Genomic DNA, 25,499 nt, shown 5'->3' with positions numbered 1-25,499 from the left:
GCCCTGAGGTTGTCACACTAGCTATTCACAGGTAAGGAAACTGAGAGTTCCTGTTTCTAGAGGCCATTTTGGTTTTACACTACAGTGACATGGATGATAGTCTGTTATCCATGTTAATAAAGGATAAAGAGTCACAGATAATTCAAGACCCCCGAAATCACAAAGCATTAGAACAAATTTTATGAGTGTGTTTGATTAATAACAGATGAAGCTGCAGTATGAAAATTGGTCTGAGGGGGGAGGAACACAAAAGAAACAAAATAAAACTTCTCTCACTCAAGTGGAACTAGCAAGTTGGCCTCCTTATCTATTCATACCTTATGGCTGAGATACATAATAGCTCCTCTCAAGATAATCTAAGTAGTCCTAACTGTCCACCTCCTCCAAGTGAGGTTTTATATTTTCAGTACATTCCTTTCTTGAAGAGGAGGAAATTAGGTCTGTTGATTTTAAAATCCTCTTAGTGGGCTGTGAAGCTAAATAGGAGAAGTAAATGAAAAATTAATAGTAAATATGTAAACTACTTAATTTAAATTAGCAATAGTTGACTCGGATAGCCTACACTTCAGAAGTCTTCTTTGGACTAGGAGTTACTTCAAAAGTTTTCTTTGGACTAGCAGTTATCATGTTATAAGAATGGAAATTGGTAGCTTCCAAGACCATTGTAATTTAACAAACCAGTGAGAGAGGTGGGACCCAGTGCAGCTGTCCATGAAAGCGTTTTGCAATGGTGAAGTTCACGGCAGAAGCCAATTTAAGTTATATAAATCTTTTTCACATTTGGGTGAATCCTACGGGGTAATGGAGAACATTCCATCTCTGCCCTTCATGGAGACCCTGTGGAGATTAGCCTAAAGATAAGATTTGGAGTTGAAGAGAGAAGTGTTTTGGATAGAGTACAAGACTGCTTTATACATATGAAGACATTGAAGGTGGCCTGCAAAAAGTGTAATAAAGATTGGAGAGAAGAAAATGAAAATCTGTACTTTGATGTTCATAATAAATTTTTGAAGGTATTCTTGCCTGGCAGAATGCCAGAGCACTACTAATCTACAACTACAAGGCAGTCATGCCACCTATCCTCAGTCTTTGTAAAATGAGAATGTTCTACCATGCTATCAGAATACCTTCCACCTCTTAAGGACAATAAAAACCTTCACTGCTCTTTGTTGAACTATCAGAACATTAGTAGTCAGTGAAAGGCAAATTGAAATAATAATTTTTGTATCAATTCAATTCTCTGTTAAGCAACTGATAAGTAGAAGCATGTTATTCTGGGCCATAGAAGGACTGCCATATTCTTTCTAGTCTGTTTATTTTAAAACTACACATTTGCTAAAGCCCCTGCCTGCTAACTCTCACACCTTATACTGATTCTAGAAAAGCTGTACTGGGAAAAAGATCAATTCTTGGGGTTTCTGTGAGCCTGATACTCAGGGGAATGCAGTGTTGTCAACTGTGAAACACTAAGACTATACTCACAAACTGTATAATTTTATAGTACTAATTCCAAGTCATCAAAATTGTGATCTTTGGTTTGTAGCTAGAGTGCCCCCATAAACACATAGGGTCAAAAATGGTGCCTTTAGCTGCAGTAGTCATTCCAAGTGGCAGCAGCCACAGCAAATATCCAGAGGCAAGAAGAAACCAATAGACAGGAAGTGGCAACAGTTAGTAAACATCTTGGGCATCAGTAGACCAGGACACAAGAGAAGGGGAGGGGAAGGCACAGAGTTTGTAAGTCTTCCAAAACCTCTTCTGTCTGCACGCCTCTTTCTATAGAAGTGACAGAGCCAGGGACTTTTACAGATTTCCTGAGTGTCTTGACCTTTCCTAGCTAGGTCATCTTTTGCTGCAGATCCCCTGTTGTTTTTGCTTTCTTAGTTACCTGATTTGTTTCCTTTCCAAGTTCCCCTGGATTTGGTATTGTTAAACTTCCCCCGCTCAACACGAGAATTTGTTCCTTTCTAATAACCTCCATTTCAACCTGATGAGATAAAAGCAGAAAAGCAAAATTATGAAGAATGGAATTTTCCCCAAGGGAAGTAAAATACGAAGAAATAACCCAAAAAGTTTCACATCAGAATTACCACAAACAGCAAGGATGTACTCTCTTCTGCTTGCCATTTCCACTATTACTTACAGATGGAAATTACCATATGTAAAATACAGAGCTCTTACCATTGTGTTTCTCATTGTAATGTTTTCAATTCTGGATTTAAACAAAATGATGTGGTAGTCTGTATTTTTTATTAGAAAATCAAGATGTTAACCAATGATATGATTACTTGCCTAACATGTCCCCCCTCGCCAAGAGCATGACATTAGGTAAATCAGAAAGAGCTCCCAAATATTGTCTCCAGTCCATTCAGCTGAGTGTGCTGTTTCAGTTAGAGCACCAAATGCATTTGAAGGGAGACTACCATATTAGGAGTGATATTAAAAATATTAGCAACTGGTGTAGTACAAGCCCCAAACAGTTAGAATGTGCATAGGTAATAAATAGCTACTCTGTTTGAACTGGTACATACTGGCTGAATATTAGCCCAGATCCCAGACTTTGCTAATGTCAAACTCAGATTTGGAAATGAGCCACTAAATAATCATTAATGTATCATATGTCTGTTCTGTGAAAGGAACTATGCTAGATGTGATGGAAGATGCAGAAATAATAAAGATAAGATTTCCTTAGTTATAAAATCCTTGTGTCTAGTAAGAAACATGAAAAGTACAGAAAGACTATAGAATAAGGCAGAAGATAAAAGGTATCAAGCAAGAGGTGTTAATAACATACTATGTGAGTTCAAAGGAGGAAGATAGCATGCCTTATTGGGTATATCAGGAAAGTAATCATGGAGGAAAAGGTTTTGCAGGATGAATAGGGATTTCAACAGTGGAAGCTGGTGCCAAACCATTACGTACTGAAATGAGAGACTAAGGTGTAGCGTATATTTCTTTAGGCAAAGGAGCCTAATAAAGGTCTTTCAGCCATATTAATATGATCAAAGCTGTGCATTATGACATTTAAGCTATAGGTGTGTAAGCAACGAAGGAGGAATCTACTGGAGCTTTGTTAATCAAGGGAGATATCGTTGAGGGAGAAGAATAAGAGTCAAAGATAGCCCTAGGGTTTTGAGTTTGATTGGCTAAGAGGGCAGGTATGTTACTAAACTATTAAGATCAGGAGAAGGAGTGGTGATAGTAGAAGAAGTAAAATTCATTTTGGGACAAGTTAAACTGAAAGTGGGTAGCAGAGCATTAAAGTCAAGATTTCCTTTCCAGAAGGTTCTTAGAAATATGGGTGTAGATTTCATGACAAAATATTTGGGTATGTAAGCATTCTGGTTATACTAGAGAAATGGAAGAGATTGTTAGAGGGATTACTATTTTTTTTTTATTAGAGAGATTATTAAGAAGAAAAGAGAGTCAAAGAACCTTGAAAATTCTTCCATTTAGGGGCTAAAAGCAGAGATAGTAAAGAAGACAGACAAAAACCAGTTGGACAGGTAGGAGGAGAATCCAGACATTGTCTTGGAAGCAAAGGAAGAGAAGTTTTAAGAAGGCAGGAAAGGCAGGCATTTTCAACAATGACATATTATAGAGTGGAATCAAAAAGGATAAAGACCAATGATTTCCACTTTGGGGCTTTCTGATGACTTTTTAAGAATGTCATTTCAATATTGTATTGGAACTAGGTAGGAGCCAGAATGTAGGAGCTCCGCGGTGAGTAGATGGTAAAGCTACAGATAGATAGATAGTATTCATTCAACAGTTAAATTATTTTACTGAATGCCTCCTCAGTGCCATATACTGGTTTAGGTGCTGAGGATGAAAAATCAAACAGGATACTTGCCTTGAAGAGCCCACATACTGTTCAGGAAAGCATGAATATAAACTTTGTGATCGAATTAGAATGCAATTTTTTGTTTTTTTGTGATAAAGATAGGAATAGTGTGCCTGTAAAGCACAGGAGTTAGAGGAACTTCCCCCAACCCCTCTCCTCTCTCCTTTGTGTTCCTAGCATATAAATCATTCTTTCTAGAAGTTTGGTGGGTGAAAGGAACATCTTTATTTTCTCTTGACAACCTAGTATAGACCTATTATCTATGAATTTTTGTCTATGAATTTTGATAAATCTTTCTTGACTCTGTTACCACTTAAGGTAATGTCTCATATGTTTATAATCCATGTGGTAAACAATTGCCCATCAATATTCCTTTGTCATTATAAGATCAAATGTAGGGAAAGGAAGCACATAGAGAAAGAACCACATTTAAAATACAAATGCACATCTCCACATCAGTTTTATTACTAAATAACTATAGCTACTTAGAGTTTTCTTGTTGTCCCCCAAACACCTGACTTCTTTCCTTGCCTAACTATAAATAAATATAAATGGGCTTCTCAGTAATAGGCAGATATCTCACTTAGCTATTTGAGCTATGACTAGATTTTGATACATAGTTCTAGCCATTCATAAAACTCACAAGAGAAGCATTATGAAGAAATGAAACCAAGAAGCAGAATAAGTATTTGGTTTTAGAACCACACAGGGCAACCAAGAAAACAGAATTCCAAAAAACGGAAGAAACTCAGGAGACACATGATCCTAGTTTTATGTATCAGCAAGATAACAGTATAAGTGAGAAGGTATAATTTACCATTTGAGAACATAGAGGGGAGAAGACACAATGGTGTATACTACAAAGGGAAAAACAAACTCTCAGTATTATAGAAAAATAACTTCCCAACAAAACAAAACTTACATTTCCCCAGGCTTCTCTACTTCACATAAATAACAAAAGCCCAATTGTGCTGTCTCTTGTCTCCTCATACACATTCAGGACCTCTGAAGCATTTCTGGAAGTTCTTAGGGAGCATTTCAGAAATGGAGACAAGTACCCACTACTGTTTCTCCACTTCGGCCCAGAATACCACATATTCCATGCCTGCTGCTTTCTGTAGCAGCTGGGACCCTCAAGCCTTCACAATGCCAGAGCTTGACAATGGTCTTGGGCAAAGTATGTATGGGGGTACTTCTGTCTTCTTTTAGGGAGGCACTCCACCTGGGTACCACAGTAGTACTACTTAAGCCTCAAAGTCTTAGAGGCATTTTTGTAGAAACAGTTTTAAATTACAGCCCTCTTGATCTCCTAGGATATGGCCCCACTAGGCAAGGTCCAAAGAGAAGCCCATGGCATATCCCATGTAGCACCCAGTATCATCTTCATTCCTTGATGCCCTTGTGCTTATTATTGTTTTATTATTAGTAGGCCAAGCTGATCATTCATTCTAAGCTGTTTACTTCTTTTTCCAGCAGGATGAGCTCTCTCCCATGAATTTCCTCAGTCTCTACTTTGTAAATGCTAAAATCCTATGCTAGCCCACCAAACACCATTTAGTCTATATTACATTCATTATGTTCTACCGTACAATTAAAATCTACCAAAAAAGGTAATGCAAGCAAATAAGCAAACAAAATCATGACCTTCATCCAAATAATAGTTAACTGATTCACTACTAGGAGCAAGTCAACAGTGTTAGTACCCTAGAATGCAAAGATGGATAAAGAATGGCTCTTGCCCTCAAGAACATAGAATCTCATGGGAAAGACATATACTGTCATCCTTCAGTAACCACCAGGGATTGGTTCCAAGACCCCCAGTGGACACCCAAATCTGTAGATGCTCAAATCCCTTATATGAAATGGTGAAGCATTTGCATATATATAACCTATGCACATCCTCCCACCCATATACTTCTACCTCCCAAATACAATAAATATTCTCTAGATTACTTCTACCTAGTACAATATAAATGCTATGTAAATAGTTGTTATATTTCAGGGAATAATAAGGAAAACAATCTATAGTTCTTTATTGATGATATTGCTTTTTTGATTATCTTTGATCCATGGTTGGTTAAATCCACAGATGCAGAACCCATGGAAATGGAGGGATTACTATATATGATATAAATGCTTTGAGTGTATACAAAGTGCTAAAATAGCAACAAACTGCCTACAGAATTCAAGAAAAGTTTCATGCTGAAAGTAGCATGTGAATTGTGTTTTCAAGGAAAAATAGTATTTTGTGTGTGAGAGAACAGGAGGAAAAGGCATTTCAGATAAAAGAAAATGGCAAACACACAGGGCGGAGTTATAAAGGGGTATGGTGGCAATGATGAAAAGTTTGTTGCAGCAAAAAACTCTGATGGATTAAAGAAGGATGAATGTCTTTTGTACCATGAATGCTGAGATTTAGAGAAAGCAAGTTAAAGGGAATGAAAAGATAAATTTTGTATAAGAGATTATGACAGGAAACTTTCAATGCTGTCAAAAATCTTGCATGAAGTTGCCAATAATTGACTATTATGCCTAATTTTTCTTCCAGATATGTGACCACCTCCCCTTAATTTAGTCATGTTTATTGAGCATATAATGCAAGATGCAGATAAAATCCTTAGCATTCTAGAATACCTAGTGCTACACAGGGAACAAAGTACTTTCTCATTCATTGTGTAATGTGTTTCATTCCCTTCTAAAGCAGAGCTTTAACTCTCTTTAACTCTCATAAGTTAAAATGAAGATCATTTGCTACCCCTAGAGAGAGAGTGGTTTGGGGATTGAAAAGAGATATTCTTTATTTGACTAGGTAGAAGCAGGGGGAGGGAGCAAGGTGCAGAAGGCAACAAAAACTATAGGAATCATCCTTAGAAAACCTTTGTCAATTGTTGAAGTGACTGGTTTGCAAATGGTGAAAGTCAGTGGCAGATTGGTTACAGTACATATGTGAAGAAAGGAGGTGGCAGGGAAGAGGCAAATAAGACACTCCTAAGGCCAGCCATTTAGTGTTGTCAGCTGTGTGAGTTAGCTTGTTTACTCTTTGATTACTCTGGACAATAATTAGTAGGGAATACCAGGAGTCTCAGGGATGTGACAAAGATTCAGAGGATGATTATAAATATGAGAGTAAGATAAGCTGAGAAGAAGGAGTAGAACAGTAGAGCAAAGACAGAACCCTAGAGAAAATATTAATGGCACTGGTTCTCAGCCCTGGCCCCACAATACAATCACTTTGAGGTACTTCTAAGAAATATATCCAATTTCTCTCTGAACCAATTAAATCAGTGTCTATGGGGTTGAATCCTGGGTAGCAGCATACTTTCCAAGTTATATGGGAGATTTTAATATCCTTCAAAATTATCCTTCAATCTGTTTATTGGATTAGTTTGGAAGCTGGAGCCCATAAAGGAGAACATGAAGGGATTGATTATGGATATACAAGAAGGAAGTCAGTGTGGTATAACAGAGGCCAAATGAATAGAACTTTTCAAAGAAAAAGTATAGCATCAAATGAAAGTATCAATAAAATTAGGATTAAAAATGATCCATTAGAATTCATTATTAGGAATTCATTGGTTCACCTTAGCAAAAATAGTATTAGAAGAGTATATTGAGGTGGGGAGATAAAAGATGTAAAATTTCATTGAGTTCTAAAATGCTGTTAATTTTTAAGGGCATTTATTTAGAGTCATTTTAAAAATCATTTTGTATGAATGAAACAATTAAATGTGTGCTGTGTTAGTTATATGATTTTTGCTTGGTTTTTTTTTTTTTTTCCTTTGTTTTGCTTTCCTTTCATTTCATGAAGTTTTACTTTTGGAACACACATACACATGTATTGATTAGTAAGATTTAGGTTTGCATTAAAGATGCTAGAAACAGAAGATTGCTAGTAGTCTGTCCTTGATCATTCTTTGACAACTAGTGAACAAATTGAACATAGACCATTTATGCCCTATTTATATGCAAAATTGTTCTAAGCAAACACTGATGATGTTCTTTAGAAATTTCAATCATTTTTTTGCTTGCCTGTTCTCCTAACAATATAATCAGCTCTGCTGCACATTTCTTCATTGGTGATGTCTACAGGACAGTAGGAGATAAGGTCAAATCCAGTTGATTTTTCTAAGAAAATGAATATAGCAGGCTTTCTTTAGATATTGGAATGTGAGAGAACTTAGGACAAATAATTATTATGCAGCAATACATTTCTCTTAGTAGTTTTCAATCCATGTCAACAATTCACGGACATATTAATGTTGGAGGCTAAGCTCACACAACAACATGATTATTTACAAACCTTCAAGTCAGAAATAAATGGTTGGAACCCCGTTTGTCAAGTTCATGATATCAGTCTAGTGTGAGCAGACACTCTGTGCATTTACAAGTACAAAAACTGACAAGGTATTAATCTGATTGTCATAAGGACCTAAACTTTTCTAGAAAATGAAATGCTTTCACACTAAAGGAAAATCACTGTTTTAATTGGTGGCCTTGACTCTGTTTCATTTCTCTCATTGGTATATACTAGCATTGTCCTAAAGAAGTTAAAAATTGTGAGCTCTGCTTTCTTTCCAATAGTTACATCTGCTGGCCCAGAGGCCAAACACAGCTGGATTCACCTGTAAATGAATGTACTCGCAGCCCTTCAATTTTTGTTATACTTTGGACATATCTCTCCTGTGTATTAAAATTTGAGCCTCACTTCTGTTTGTCCCTCTCCTTGTGCCCAATAAAATAATAGGAGTAGAAGGTGAAAGAAGGAAGAAAGGGAACAAGGGAGGGCAGAAGGTCCAGGATAGTGGGCATGTTCTTCAATAATTCGTCTGTATCTTTTGCATTTGCAAAAAAGTGAGCCGGAATACTTTATACCGAAGATAGTGCAGTCCCTTGTCCCAGGAAAGCTTTTAAGGTTATGGTCAATGTCAACTCTCTTCAAGATATAGATGATACAAATTTTTAAAATACTACAAAGATTATAACTGTATTTTGCTGTTAAAAGTTGGTGATTTATTTTTAACATCTTGTACATAATTCAATATAGTATTTGCTCTTGATAACTGCTTGGTGAATACTTTACAATTATCAAAAAATATTGAATCTCCAAGATAGCCTTTTCAATATATTGTACCAAAAGCTATCTCTGAAGTTTGAAATTGGAGGGGTGAAGGAAATAGAAATTTCACTCTACATCATAGTAAATGGAATTCCATTAAAGCTGAGTTTATTTTATGGGCAAACTTGAATGTCCAATGTATGTTACCTTCACTTGACCTTTCTATTCAGTAATGTGTAGGCTTGACAAGTGAAGAAAAATGCCAACTTTATATAAAAAACGAAATATAACTATATGCCATTACTCTTATTCTTACCTCTTCTGTGCTTTCATTTGACTGCCACCTGTTTGTCATTCTTAACTTTAATCCCAGTTTGTTGCACTCCCATCTAGCTATTTAGAAGGCAAAATTCCTAACTACTACCAGCAAAAATAATGGAAAAACAAAATGACGATTACAACCTTTAGGTTCAGTTTTACATTTCTTCTGATCAGTCTTCACAAATATACCCTGTAAGACAGAAGTAGACGGAAGTTAGTGAATCTTCCTTAAATAGCATTAAGTAATTAACTGCTTTTCCAACTTTTTGCTGAATTACTCAGGAGAGCAGATCTTTCTGAAATTTTAGAATTTTCATCTAATATGTAGGAGCATTCTAAGGATTTAAACTGTTTGTTTGAGGGACTTCTGGAATCTAGGAAGGTATTTTTCCTTTCCACATGGGAAGGTTTTAGCTTTACTGGTCTATTCTATTGTTTGTCTAGCACAGATGTAGTGTACTGCAAGCAATACAGTACTCTCTGGGCAATGAACAAGAATTTTTTTTTTTTTTATTTCATACATTATTTACAACTCTGCAGTGGTTTCAGAAAGTCGATGTATATCCTGGACACAAAGAAATGAAAAGCACAAAAGCACAGATACGATTATCATATAGTTGTTTAGAAAGTTAATACTATTGTACATGGATTTCTCCTTTATTGCAATATTATAATACCTATTAGAGCTTTAGCAGCCTAATGGCTACTGATCGAAAGTGTTCATGTTTATTTTGTTTCATAATAAACTGATAGAGTATATTTAAATATGTGGAGCTTACCTATGAGTAAGCAGTATAATTCCGTGTGGATAATCCAGTGTTCATTTTAGTTATAGTTGCAACATCATCTCAGTTGTGTACGTCAGTGGCAGGGATAATGAAAAATTATGGTGCTTTATATGTAATTTTTATCTATTTTACTTTATTGTACTAATAGATGATTAGAATCAAACATAAATATTGAATTCAAAGAAAAAGGACTTAAAAAACTTTTCTAGTATGTAGATTTTATTGTTTTAGTCCAAGTTTAAATGAGCTCTTTAACATCACATTAATACATTCTCAGTTAACTAACAATCCTCTAATCCAACATGAAGTCACCAAGAAGATGCCCATCCTTAGTGACTGGGTGTAACAAATTAGCAAGTAATGGGACAAGATAGGAAATAAAATTAGAAATGAAGTCCCAACATAAGTTTTTAAGACATTATTAGAGATAATAATAAAATGATGAATTCAGGTGGGATACAGACTAGGAAAGACAAATGGGAAGAAAAATACCCCAACTAGCAGTTTGAATATTTTTTTCACTTGCCATAAATACTATTGATTAGTTTGCACAGCTTATTTAGAACTGAAACTTCCTGGGAGGGGAAGATACAAAGCATAAAAAAATATTGTGGTCAAACTGAATGCTGTCCATACAGATTGTATACAGTGTAGATTATCCTGAGGTTCCAATTTCTTTATTTTTCTCTCAACTTCTTGGGGCCCTTTGCATACCACTTTGTCACTTCCCGTCACCTGCTTCAGAACAGTCCTTTTTTGTTCATTTATCTTGCTCACAAAACTGTTTCACAAGTCCATTAGCCTAATCCCATAGTTCACATGTTAGCTCTGGGTGAGAAAAACTGGGGATATACAGTTGCTTCAGCATTGTTTGAAGGCTATTTTATTTCTGTTCTGTCTCAGCATTCTGTCTATTTGAGGGGGAGGACAAGCCTGACAATACATCTCCAAATAAATGCTCTCTTACTTTATGGGAAATTATTCTGGTCTTAGTAGCAGGGTGGGAACAATGAAGGATGTTTGAAAGGGATAGAGAAAAATTCCTGGATGGAACTCTTGGCTCCCAGCCTTTAGTTTTTTAATGACCTCATCATAATTGGGATTTACAAGTACTTGAGATGGTGAGTGAGGCATCAAAGCAACCTTCTGTATTGCCATGCCGGTGCTTTCATCAATTAGTATAGACATTTGCAAAATGACTACATAATTATCTCACTCTCAACAAATTATACAATCTCTTTTTCTAATTTTTTCTTTGTTCTTTTTAGATATACAAGACAGTAGAGTGCATTTTGACATTTTATATGTATTTGACATACATGGAGTATAACTTATTCTAAATAGGATCCCATTCTTGTGGCTGAACACGATGTGGATTTACACTGGTCATTTATTCATATAAGAACATAGGAAAGTTATGTCTGATTTATTCTGCTGTCTTTCCTATTTCCGTCCCCACTCCCTTCCCTTCATTCCCCTTTGTCTAATCAAATGAACTTCTATTATACTCTCTTAAAAAAAAAAAAAAAAAAAAAACTCGAAGGGGAAATATATTTTCATGAAAGTTCTTCCAACCACACAGTGCATATTTATTGACAACTTGATGGGTACAAATGTATTCAATGAAAAGGGAAAAGTTCTAGATTTCAGTAATTAGAGCAGTTGGTAAATTTAGTATTTTTAAAAAACACTTTTTGTTTCTCCACATTCAGTAAAATAAAATACTAGTTTCTACTGGAACAGGTCATAATTAAGTTCTACTCCAAGTGAAGTTCTTGATTATTAAGACATGTAAAAAAAATTAAAAGCACTTCCCTTATAAGCCAACTGATATTAACATGTTTTTCTGACATTTTGAAAATATACACCCATGCTCATTTGCTTTTTTGTTTTTAACTTGGAGTTAGAGGTGTGACTCTTTTGTGTGTGATTTATCTGTTTACCTATACTGAAGCATGGCACTTGTAAAGTAGCATCTTTGTGATTTTTCAGAATCAAATTATGCAAAAGATTTTTATTATGCCTAACTTCAAACTGCTTCACTTCTGTTCTTGACCATCAAATAGGTTCTATACTCCTAGATGATTGGGTTATAAAAGTTAAATGTGGGGTGAGGGGAATAGAAGCTCAATTTTGAAGTGTGACGTCTTCTGGCTTCTTTTCTGGGATCTATAATATGTAGTACATGTCCTGGCATAATTGATGGTAAAAAGGGGGTAGTGGTTGGGTGAAATTCATCACAGAATATCATTTCCTAACTGTGTGTCCAAAGCTGCTTTTGTACCAATTAGCTATGACCTTTTCTTCTAGCCTTGGGGTATAAGATTATTAGAGGCAACTGTTTCTGAATTATTTTCTTTCTAATATTAGTTTAAGCAAATTTCCTTGCAGAACTAACTATTCTTTCATAGTCCCCCCCAACCCTGTCTGCTTCTTCTTTTCACTAAGCTGCTAAATCTTTCGCAGAGGAATTAAACGTGATGTTTCTAGAAACATTAATAGCTTGTGCCCTTTTCTGAGTGTCCTACTTCAGAAATATTGCAGCTGCAGTGGTGTTACACACAGTCATTTCTTCCTGTTTCTCTCAGCAGGGAAGTTCCAGCTTTAAGGTAGATCCAAGTTCTTTTATTCCTGGGCTAGTCTCAGAGATTTTCTTTTTCTAAAGGATGTGAATGCCTCAGTGAGGATTTCAAAAGCATATTGCTTCTTTGTCCACTTAGTTCACCTCAGTTGACTATGCAGTTCATAGGAATAAAGGAGAGTGAGCAAGAGAGTATAGATGAATAATTGCAAATCAATGCCTCCTATTAGAAAAACGATGCAAAGCAGGGGCTCTATGAATACTGTCAGAGTAACGTCATCCCTACGTGTAGTTCTTTAACTGTGGATGTGCTGCAGGGGGAAAAAAACTCCACAGGCAGTAAAACATCAAAAAATGTAACTAAATTGAAAACAAACTGCTTTTGCACTTTGTATCCCAGCTTTAGCCAAGGGGCTACAGTGTGGCCAAATTGGAAAAAAACAAAACAAAAAAAAAAACAACTTTTTTTTTTTGAATTTTAATATTTTCATTTGTCTTGTTATTTGGTGCAGAGAATGGCAGGACTTGACTGAGACTCAACTTATTTATCCCTGCCTCTCTAAAACATGTCCTTTATATGATTCTTCTAAGTTTTCCCAACGTACTTGTCATTTTCTTTGTTTTCAATTTGAATATCACACTACTTATGAAATGATCACCACTTTTCAAGTTCATTTTACAGAGCTATCAGTTTTTTTAAGAGAAAAAATGATTTTCTATAAAATAGTTAAAAGAAAAAATTAGTTACATCCAATTCAAGTAATAGAAGGCAAACTTGACGTATTCAACTTTGACATCTAATTTGAATCTTTTGTGCATAATGTTCTGGAAGCTACTACCACTTGTGATATTTGAATAGGAGGGAACAAAATAGACATAGTAGAATAATACTTCTTTTTTACTAGCTTCAAATTAATTTTAGATTATACTGAGCCACATCTACATTATTGAGAAATTCAGCGTGTACTCCAAAGTGTTCTCTTCTAGCTCCTTTAATAATGTCAAGATTCTGTATCAGAAGAACAAGGGAATTAATAGTTTGTTATCATATAAATGTTTTCCTCTTTAAACTAACATGAGTTTAAAATTATTTTTTCCACATTTATGATTCTTTTAGGCTAATTGTGATAGAATTCCGTATGAGTAATTTGTAATACTGACTAGCTGCCATGTAAACAATGATGGAAGGAGAAAGTTAAAATAAAAAGAAATAAGCCTGTTTTGAAAATGCTAAATATCATCAACAATTTTTTTAGTTTATATTTTTTGAAATAAGTTAACTTTGAAATATGTAAATAGATTAAGCTAGAAATGAATCTTACTTATGCCAGTACTGGTTATAATTCATAGTTAGCACCAGTGCAAACTGATAATATGAAAATCACAGATTTTTACTGTTATTTGTACCCATTTGTGTCAACTGTACAAATGATAAAAGAATAACCAAAGGACTGATGACTTAATATAATATCTATTGTACTCTAAATATCTTTTATGCTTTGACATTAAATGTCTCTTTTGCCTTGGTATCTACTTTCAAAACTGCTACCCATTCCTGGTATTGTTTAACTGAGGTTATTAGTCCTTCAACAGTGCTGCATGCTATTGACAGTATCTTTTAATTTGCTTAATTTCCTGACATTTGCTATGTTAATTTTTTACTTTGGGATTTTTTTAATGCCAGATTTGCGCTTAAAATAGAAAAACCCTCCACTAATAAGATTTAGTCATATCACCTAAGTACTACAGAGTTGTCCCAGATGTAATAGGGGGAGATAAAGAAGGGATCACAGATAATAAATTTGCCCTGCTTTCCCCACAAAGTTATTACTGCAAGCTTTAAGTCTCAGCTTTTATTGATAAATATAAATACCGGTTATGTAAGGAAATCCTATTCCTATTTATAATACCATTCAAATCTGGTTTTAGTAATTGCTTAGGCCAAACCACTCCATAAACAGTCCCAAGGCAATTTGAAAACAGGTATTTGTTGCATAATCTGTTTTTATTGCATATGCATTTTATTTTATGATTTTTGTAATTAAAGCAATAAACCTAAATAATATTTCCTGGTAACTAGCAGGTAAACAACTTTACATAATATAGATGTATTTTATTTTGTGAAACAACTGATGGCCATTGAAAAGAAAGATTGTTGGAGAGTGGTGGGGGAGGAGGTTAGTATTTTCAATTGGTTACCAGGCTTTTAACAAAACAATTCCTATTATAATCCTAGGGAATTTCATCTGACTAAATCCCCACTCAAATGACAAACAAGGAGTGAGAGCTGTAGCCAAAGGAACAAAGGGTGATGGGGGGACCTGTATCTGAATGAGCCCCACCATGGTGCCCTTTAGAGAGTCCCATTGTGTCCTGGGTTAGCACCTCTCACCATTGCTTATGAAAACACTTAACATTGAATGATGCTGTATGTCTTTTATTGTACTTACTAAAATTGCTTATGCAATTTCAATTGGCTATGGTATTTATCATGTACTGTCCTCAGCATTATGTAGCACGGATAAGCCTAAGAAGCAGCTGCCTTTTTTTTTTTTTTTTTTTTTTGTAGAGCATCAAGCGATTATTATGTATTGTGTGAATATCAGTTCAAGTTTCTTGAGTGCTGTGGCATCTAGATGAAGGGTAGTAAATAAACATTAGGCTTTTAAAATGTAAAAGACTTTTATGCTATTCTTCAATTTCTACATTCTCTGAAAATAAATGGTGGCTATTGGACCCTTTTATTTCAGTAAAAGATAAACACACCCACTGGTGAGTACATATAAATCTACACTTTAATGTTAATGGAAGTTACACATGGGTATCAAGAGGTAAAAATCAAAGGTACTATAAAATCATGTTAAATAGCTCAGTTTTCACAGTGGTTCAAACCTAATGGGCATCGGTTCATGCTTTAAGTTTGTTTGTATACAATCTCAAATCTTCAATATCCTTGAAAAAATGGCTTTAGAATCATAATCTTGGTTGTTTCTTTAAAACACAGAGTGGGGCGCATTTTAATTTTGAAAATCGGACTTGGAAAAGGAGATATATTGTGTGTGCATGTATGTAGTTCCTTTGGGATCCGGGAAGAGCACTAGGTACCATTCTTCTTTTTTTTTTCCCCATTTTCTCCTTGGACTGTTTTAGGTCATAGACTTTCTCCTTTTGCTTTCCTCATCTCCCCATGATGCCTGCCCTGATCCCTTCAATTGAATTGACTCTTTTCTTTCTCTTTTCATTTCCCAGGAGAATCTAGGAGCTCTTAAGTCCCACAATTTACTGAACTGCTATAATTATAGCCTGTATCTTTTATTAACATACCTTCATGCTATGCTTTTCTGTGGTAGCACAGAATAGTAATGCGATTAGCACCCTTCATTAAGTTGTACTGCCCATTTTGAGTGACAACCTTAAGTCACAGCATAATTCTCCTATACAATGGTCTATAGTTTTTTAAAAGAAAGAAGGGAAGATTTGTAATTAAGGAAAAAAAGTAATACCCTCTAAAAACTCTACCATTGTTAATCCATCCAACTCCCCCTGCAAAGAAGAATGAGTTTTGACACTGAAACTTCAGAAAATCTTCATATTGATAGTATATTTTCCATACTTTAATAAGTTAACCCATAAGTCAATCACAAATAAGGATACTGTACCTACTTCCCATGGTGACTGTGAAGAAAAGTGAGATGGTGACTGTAAAACTCACCTAAACTTTTAAAATGTATGTACTTTAAAGTCAAACAGTTTTAAAGTATTTTTGTTACACAGCATTTTGTTGTTGTGGCCAAAATGACCAACAGAAGCAACTTGAAGTAGAAAAGGTTTATGTTGTTTCTTGGTTTCAAAGGTTTAGTCCATGGTCAGCTGACTCCATTGCTCTGGGCCCAAGATGAGGTGGAGCACCATGCAGAAGGGCATTGCAGGGAAAAGCTGTTCATCTCATGGTAGTTGGGAAGCTGAGAAATAGAAAGATGGGGTGAGCTATTGGGAACAAAATATAAACCCCAAGGGCATACCCCCAGTGACCTACATCTTCCAGTCAATCCCCAGCCTACCATTACTACCCAGTAGGGTACCCAGTATAGTAGTGATTTCAAATTATTAGTCCATCAAATGGATTAATCCACAGATTAGGTTATAGCTATCATAAGCTAATCATTTCACCTTTGAACATTCCTTCATTAAGAGGAGCTTGTGGAAGATACCTCATAACCAAATCATAACAATGTTTAAAGATTATCATTACTATATTAAATCAATGCCACTTACATGCTTCAGCAGCTTCCTATTACTTCTAGGACATAACCCAGATATTTTACAGTAACTCAAAAGGCTCTGTGTAATTCTCTGTATATCTACATTATCTGTCTTTTCTTGAACAAAGTTGTGAGGAAACATGGCTCTGAAATACTGGACTGTCATGTTACAAAGGGAAACACTGTTTGAGGTGAAGATATCTTCTAGTATTCAAACTGGTGCTTTTGGATAAAATTCAAATAGGATTTTGATGGTTAAGAAAATGTGATGTGAGATAAGTTTTAAGATTGTTTTACCTATGTAAATATAGGTAAAATATTATTAGTTCCATTTATAATTGATTAAGGTAATGAACAATTAAAATGTAAGCCAGAATTTATGAGATATTTAATTAATAGCAGTAAATATATATTGAATTTCCAGTTTCATTGCCTATTAGACTCTTTCAATATAGAATAAATCTGATATTTTCTAAGTGGAACAATTATAATAAATTTTATTTTAAAATATTACTCCCCCTATGCTCCAGGTTCTAACTAATTATAATTAAACTGATTGTTTCTGCTATTACAAGTTTACAAAGCAATGGAATTATTGCCAGTACCTGGTCTTCATGCTCAACCTTAGATTTCCTTTTGTCTTCTTTTTGTTTTTTGTGACTGTGTCTATAATCTGGAGAATGTTTTATTCTCTGACTAGCCCATGCTATTGCAGTGAAAGTTTTGAAAGAAATTATTTTGGATCAAGGACAAGCAACTCCAGCTTAGTCATTTTTTTCTCTGATTAGTTTTCAATGTAGGAAAAAATTTTAAAATATCCCACCAATATTTTGCTTTGAGGGGCTGAAGCTTCAATTGTTTTCATTAGAAGTAGAGTACAAAAGAGGGGTGGGAGGGGTGTGGGGGAAGGGGAAAAAATAACAGAATGAATCAAACAATATTGCCCTATGTAAATTTATGATCTTTAATTAAAAAATATTAAAAAAAGTAGACTACAAAATTAATATCTTTCTTTAAAAGAGCAACTAATATTTTATTGAGTATGCATTCTAAAAAGTATAGCTTGTTTGTACTTCTAGTAGTATCTTCATAAAGATTTTCATGTTGTTCTGATATGCGTCCATTATTAAAGACAAATGCATTTTTAAATTTTGTGATTAGAAGGTTCATAGTCATCATAGGTCTGTTGGAAACAGAAATATAAATTAATATTTTAGCTTTCCATTTGCTTTCATGAAATCTACGAATAGAAGCTATCAGCATCTAGGGATTGTTTTCAGTGACAAATTCAGCATGTTATTAAATGATACTGGAATTTCCTGCTGAGTTCGTCTAGAGTTAGGCCATTCTGAGAAATAATTCAGGATGGATTTTTATTCTTAAGGGCTAGAAGTTCTTTTTTCTCTTTTGATATTTGATTTCCATGATGATGAATATGACTGTGAAAAGGAATTATGCCACATAAAGAGAGAAACTTATTGTATTATAAAATGGTCAGTGACAGAATAATCTAAAATATAGTAAAATGATAGTTTGATTTCATTTTTTCAGAGCTAAAACACAAAACATAATGAAAATGAACTTCTGAAGTTTTTCTGAATCACCTATATGAAAAGTAATGTCTAAGGCTATGTACCTGGGGCATTAGCAGTTCATGATATGTCCTCAGAAAAGAGGAGTTGAGTGAATGAATAAATTATGTAGATATAAATGTATGTGCTATTTTATCAATTACATATCCCTTTTGTCTTCCCTCTTTCTTTGACCAAATGATTTGAACTCTGTTACTATCATATAGTTTTTCTCTTCTAGGATATTTTATGTTATAAAAGATAATGCATGCTCACTGTAGAAAATTTAGAAATATTTAAAATCTAAGGACAATGAAAGATATCTACAGTCTCTATACCCATAAGCAATGACCATTAACATGTTGGTTGATTTTCTTCTACTTTGTATTTCTATGTATTTTACACAGTTCATATTACACTATGTACATAGTTGTTTATCCTACCTTTTCACTTAATTTTGTAAGCATTTTCAAATAATATAATCCCATTAAGTCCCAAGTTTTCAATTCTGCAAATATTTCAATGACACAGGTACATTAAAATAGGTTGGAAAGCATAATCATAATTTTCACCCTATATATCTTTTATCATCAATGAGAACAAAAATATAGATAATAACAAGGAGAGGTGTGCATCATTTCTGTGACCCAGAACCTCTAGGCAGTGTGACGCACATTACTATGCAGTATACATTGTCTCAGTGTCCTATTTATAGGACAGCTATTTTCCACCATTGATAATTGGAAATGCAGTACCTTCTTTGAAATAAAATGACAACCTAATTCTAGAAAATCCTTTTATGAATGCATTTCTTATATTACATATCAGTTATATATGTAATATTTTGTTCAGTTGAACATTTGATAGAAGTAACTTTCATAGCAGTTTATGCCATTTTCACAATGAATTTAAAACTGTTTCCAAATAGTTTTTAAAATTTTATTTATTTTTTTTTTTTTATTTTTACAGAATGCATTTTGATTCATTGTACACAAATGGGGTACAACTTTTCATTTCTATGGTTGTACACGCTGTAGATTCACACCATTTCCAAATACTTTCATTATTCATCTATTACTTTTCTCAAAAGAATGCATCTCTGAAAACATAATGATTATTTCAAAGTTAGCATAAGTGGTAAACTTGTTGCTCAATTTAAGTTTTTATAGGACCAGAGCCATAGGACAAAATTATTATTAAGGAATGTAAATAGATATACTAATTTCTGAATGTGAATATATATATATTTATATATATATATATATATATGCTTACATCATAAAATATATTTACATTTTTTAAATAAATATTGTAAAATGTTTATTTTGGTCATACCCTGAGAGTACAAAGATGTAACTTACCCCAAGGAATGTACTATTCAGTGTGAAAGAGAGCCACAATAAACTGTTAGGTTGAACCATATGAAATTGTAGATTTTTCACCTACAAAAGCATTCATTTCATGTGATTCATCCTAGCATAATACAGTATGATAAGGGTTAATATTGAAGTAAGTATGCAATAGTATGGGAATGTCAATTAGTGATTAGTTCTTCTGAAGAAAGATAACACAGATTCCTACCTCTTATTCAGCAAATACAAGTTTAAGAGGGTCCTTTGTGTCTGTGTAGGTGTGTGTGTGAGAGAAAGATGGCAGGTCAGTCTCATGCACCAAATTTATAATATTATTTAGCATTGCAGTCCAGTAACACTTCACCTCTCTGAAATCCAGCTATTCCAGTAAGTACCTGCTTGGAAATGCCATTTATCTTTTCGAAATATGGCCATAAACCTGAAAGTAAGCAAAAACAAAAATATCCCTTAACAGGCAAAAGGAATCTGATCAAGTCCTTAAGCAACAGCATGTGGACTTTTCATCAGAAAACAGCCTTCTGAGGCCCTCACTCAAAATCTGTTTACTTTTAAGTTACACAGAGTTCTATAAAATTTGATTTTCTGGTTTTATTCACCCACCTATAAATGAGAAACAGCATACAATATTGGAAGGTAGAGAGATTTTAAGATTCACTGGTGATACTAAGAAGAGATAGCTAATATCCTGACTGCAGTGGAGAAGATGAATTAATTATCAAAGTGGACAACATCTTTAAGAAAGTGTAGGATACAAAACTATTCATAATTGATCTTAACTTTGTGAGATGTATTTTTGCAATTGCTGATAAAAATGGGAATTTAATAGACCAAAATATTAAGTCTTTGTGGCTATGCCATGGTGTCGTGGGTGATTTTTACTTCTTTCTTACTTCTTACAGTGTTCTTCAGTGACTTGACTATGTGCTGATCATATCACTAGAATAATTTCAATAATATTTTAAAATAAATGTTTAAAATAAGAAAGAGCTTGGAACATAAAGCAGTTTTGGTCTATTTAGAGAAAAAGAAAGTACACACACCCCATTATGCCCTATGGATCTCAAGAGCACAACACAGTACTTGATGATCACAATAATTATATGAATCAGCAAAAATGTATTTTCAATGCATTCTCTTTATGAAGGCAGCAAAGCGTATATTATGTCTGCAAAACATTTCTATACAAAATCTCTAAGAAAAAAATGTTGCTACTTGCAATGTATAAACCCTCAGTTATCCAGATCGACTCATTGCCCAAGCTTTCAGGATAGCAGAGATCTTATTTTAGGTTTTTCTATTTTAAAATGTTATTACCCTGTAGCTATTTGTCCTATTAAATTATGCAATATCATTATATCTAAGCTTCCTCTCCTAAGTGTTGATAGCTATTTGTTGAGGTATTATTTTCAGATGGACATGGTAATATACATTTAACTGATGGTCTTTATTCTTTTGTAAATAGCAGGAGTATCTCTTAAAATTCTGAAATGTGAGGTTTTTACTGTTTGATGCCTTTGTTGATTGACCCTTGATTTTTCCAGAATTTTACATAGTAAGAGAAGAAATATTTATGTTTCCAATCTATTGCAAAGTATTAAAATCAAATCATAAATTATTCAAGCTATTGGGCAAGTTTCTTGAGAAAATGTATACAACATAAAAAATATAATATTTATAATCATATTTCCCTGTTAGAAATGTTACAGTTGAAACACAGTTGCTACTCATTCCTCTCTGTTTAAAAATAAAAATTGAACAAATAACAGAACCATATAAATACAAAAATGAATCCATTACCCTTGTGGACAATTCTCAATGTCTTTATCTCTCACATACATACTATATTGATAACATTACTTGCATCTTCATTACTACTTAGCATTGTCCTTATTCACTTTTCATTAAATCATATGCTTTGGTGGTTATTTCACATTTTCTTTACTGTCTTCAATACCCATCAGTCTTAGTAAATAATGATATGTATCTTCCAAGTTCCCTCATTTTCCCCTCTGAGTCCCTTCCTGTGGCAAACTTTGTCCCCCTGATCTCACTCCTCCTACCTCCTTCAGAATCATGCGGCTTTTCTTCTTAATGTTTTACTTTAAACTGATATCTTCTTTCTTTAGAAATGCTAATGTCCTCCTTATACTTAGAAAATAAATATTCAGGATAAGTAAACCAAGTAATAAATTAACAAAAATTATCCCCAAGCTATTATCCTATGAGATATAAGATATGTGTATATCTATATGTATGTGTGCCTTTGCATCTATAAATGAACCTTAGATAGTTATTGGAATTGTGTTTCTCTTAATTGTGTGGCTTCTTTGGAATTGCTTCATGCTTCTGGCATGGGGTCCCTGTGAAGAGTCAGTGATTTTTTTTCCCATTTCTATTTTGAAATTTTCAAGTACATACAAAATACAATAATATAAGGAACCCCATGAACAAATCACCCAACTTCAAAAATGATCAATTTGTGATCATTGTTTTATTTTATTCATAACCCAATCCTTGGATATTTTCAAGCAGATCTCAGACATAACATTTTTTAAATATGCAAATATCTCTATAGATATCCACAAAAGACGAGAATGATTTCTAACATAACCAAACACCATTATTATATCTTACCTGCCACCAAGTTATTGAATAACAGATTTCTAGTCAGTGCTCACATTTCTCTGATTATGTACTACTTATATTTTCTAGTTTGTATCAAGAACTAAAAGTGGCTTATTCCTTATTATTGTTCTATTGTCTCTTAAACTGTGAGATTGCTTTATATTGATTATTGTGTTAGCTTTCTGTTGTTGTGACAAAATACCTGAGAAAATCAACTTAAAGGGAGAAAAATTATTTGTGATTTGCAGTTTCAGCAGTTCCAGTCTATGGTTTCTTACCTCAACCCTTTGGGCCTTTGGAAAGGCAGAACATCATAGTGAAGAGCACATGATGGAGCACAGTTGCTCACCTTAGTGGCAGATGGGAAGCCAAGAGGCAGAGAAAGGGGCTAGGGACAAGATATAGCCTTCAGGAACATGCCCCGAATGACCTACTTCCTCCAATTAGGCCCCACCTCTAAAAGTTTCCACCACCTTCCAAAGCACCATCAGCTGGGGACCAAGACTTCAACACATGAACCTTCAGGGGACATTCTTGATCCAAACTATTTACTAATTACCCATTAGTTGTCATTGCTACATAACAGGTTACCCTCTAAACTTAGTGGCTTAAAATTACAAATATTTATTATTTCACAATTTCTATGAGTCAGAAATTTGTGAACCAATTAGCTGAATGATTCTATCTCAGCATCTCTTATGAGGTTGCAGTCAAGATGTTGACCAGGGCTACAGTTATCTGTATGTTTGACTGAAGCTATAGTATCTGCTTCTAAGTTCAGTTCTTTACCATGTAGGCGTCTCTACAGGGCTTTTTGAGTATCACTGTGGTCTAAATGTTTGTAACACCCCCCCCACACCCAAGTCACATATTGAAATTTAATCCCCAGTGTGATATTATTAAGAAGTAGAGTCTTGGGGAAGGGGTTAATACCCTTGTAAAAGAAGCTGAAGGGAGCACATTTGCACCTTTTTAACCACAAGAGAACATGTAGAAGGTGCCACTGTGAATCAGAGAACAAACTCATCAGACACCAAATATTTTTGTGCCTTTTAGCCTCCAGAACAATGAACGATAGATTTCTATTGTTTTTAAATTACCCAGTCTAAATAATTTTATTATTCAGCTCAAATGGACTGACAAGTATCTTCACAATATGGCAGTTGACTTCCCCAAGAATGCTTGATCAAAGGAAGCCACAGTACTTTCTGTATCCTAGCCTTAGAAATGACATGACAATACTTCTGTCATATTCTTATGGTTACAACAGACTAACCCAGAAACAGTGTGGGAGGAGACCACACCAGAGTATGAATACCAAGGGGTAGGAATAATTGGGGGGCATCTTGCAGGCTAACTATTATACCTCTCCACTTCTCTCTTGTTGTCTCTTTCTCTTTTCTTGTAATAATCTGTTCTTGCTGAAGCAACCAAATAATTTGCCTGATAGAGTTTATATTTTGCTTACTGTATACCAGTGGTGTTATTTTCATGTTTATTTGCCTTTCCCCCCACCCTCCATATTTTCTATAAGTTCATAGATATAGAGGCTGGAACAGACTTACACTGCATATTTTTAACAAGCCATCCTTTTGTTAGACTACACCTTTTCATATTTACCATAGCTATATGCATCTGTTATTCTCCAGTGGTGTGGATGTCTCACAATTGCTCTCCTCCACCAGACTGTTACATTGAGAGTCTGCCTAACATTGTAGTTACAGCACAGACTGTGGAGTTCAATTGCTTGGGTCCAAATCTCAGGACTGCCACTTACTAGCTTTATAACCTTAGAGAGGTAGTTTACCTCCCTGCCTCAATGATCTCATATAAAGTGGAAACGATAGTAAGATTCTCTCCATGGTTGTTTTGAGGACTAAATGTGTTAACATTGTGCCTGGAATAGTGCTTGGTAAGGATTTCTTAAACTCATAATAAAACTTATTTCCCAGCCAGGCGTCATGGCACACACCTATAATCACAGCAACTCAGGGAGCTGAGGCAGGATTGCAGGTTTGAGGCTAGCCTCAGCAACTTATCAAGGCCCTAAGCAACTTAGTGAGATCCTGCCTTAAAAAATGAAATAAAAGAAAGGCAGAGGATGTGGCTCAGTAGTTAAGCATTCCTGAATTTAATCCCAGGCATCAATAAATAAACAAAAATAGAACTTTATATCCCTCTAGTACTGTTCCCCAGAAAATTTCAATAAAGGCTAAGTTTGATGCTTTTTATTAATTTAATCATTGTTATATTCACTATTATTTATGAAATGCTTCATATGACAGGCATGATGGATTGCATATATTGTTTTGTGGGGGGTTTTTGTACCATGGATTGATCCCAAGGGGCACTTAACCTCTGAGCTATATCCCCAGCCCATTTTACTTTTCATATTGAGACAGGGTCTTGCTAAGTTGCTGAGGCTGACTTCGAAATTGGGATCCTCCTACCTCAGCTTCCCAAGTTGCTTGGATTACAGGCATGTGCCACTGTGCCTGGCAGATTACTTATATTCTTTAGTTCACTTAGTCCTGATATTAATCCTATAAGATTATCAGTATTATTTTCATTTTAAATATCAGGAGATTGCCTTTTCGAGAAGTTAAATAACTTGCTTAGTGTAATAAAACTAATAAGCAAAGGTATAGATAAAAGAGGTTAACAGATCAATATGATGGTTAAGTACTTAAAATCTGGAGCTAAACTCTGGGATGAAATCTGGCACTACCACTTCCTAATTGTATGTCTTAGGCAAGTGAATTATTCTCTCTGTTTCCTCATTTGTAAAATGAAAATAATAGTAATACCTACCTGTATTACCTGTATTAGTTAGCGTTCTTAAATTTCCTCTGAAATATCTAAGGAAATTAACTTACAGCAAAAAAAAAAAAAGGTTTAATTTGGCTCATGGTTCAGGAGATTCTGGCCCAAGATAAAGTGACCCCACAGCTTTAGGTCACTGGTGAGAACAGCATATCATGGCAAGAGCATGTGGCAGAGACTATTCATCTCATGAATCAGGAATCAAGAGAGAGGATGGGCTAGGGTCCCATAATCCCCTCCAAAGGCATGCCCTCA

At 34.6% G+C, this 25,499-nt stretch overlaps 1 protein-coding gene across 1 annotated transcript in view; it reads left to right on the top strand.

Moving 5' to 3' along the window:
• Nucleotides 1–25,499, top strand: part of DIAPH2 (diaphanous related formin 2) — a 796,567-nt gene that overhangs the window by 648,380 nt on the left and 122,688 nt on the right. The gene's annotated exons all lie outside the window — the stretch shown is intronic.

This window comes from Sciurus vulgaris (assembly GCF_902686455.1).
Source record: "Sciurus vulgaris genome assembly, chromosome: X".
Lineage (NCBI taxonomy): Eukaryota > Metazoa > Chordata > Mammalia > Rodentia > Sciuridae > Sciurus > Sciurus vulgaris.
The sequence above is the reverse complement of the archived record's forward strand: the minus strand, read 5'-3'. Positions and strand labels throughout refer to the sequence as shown.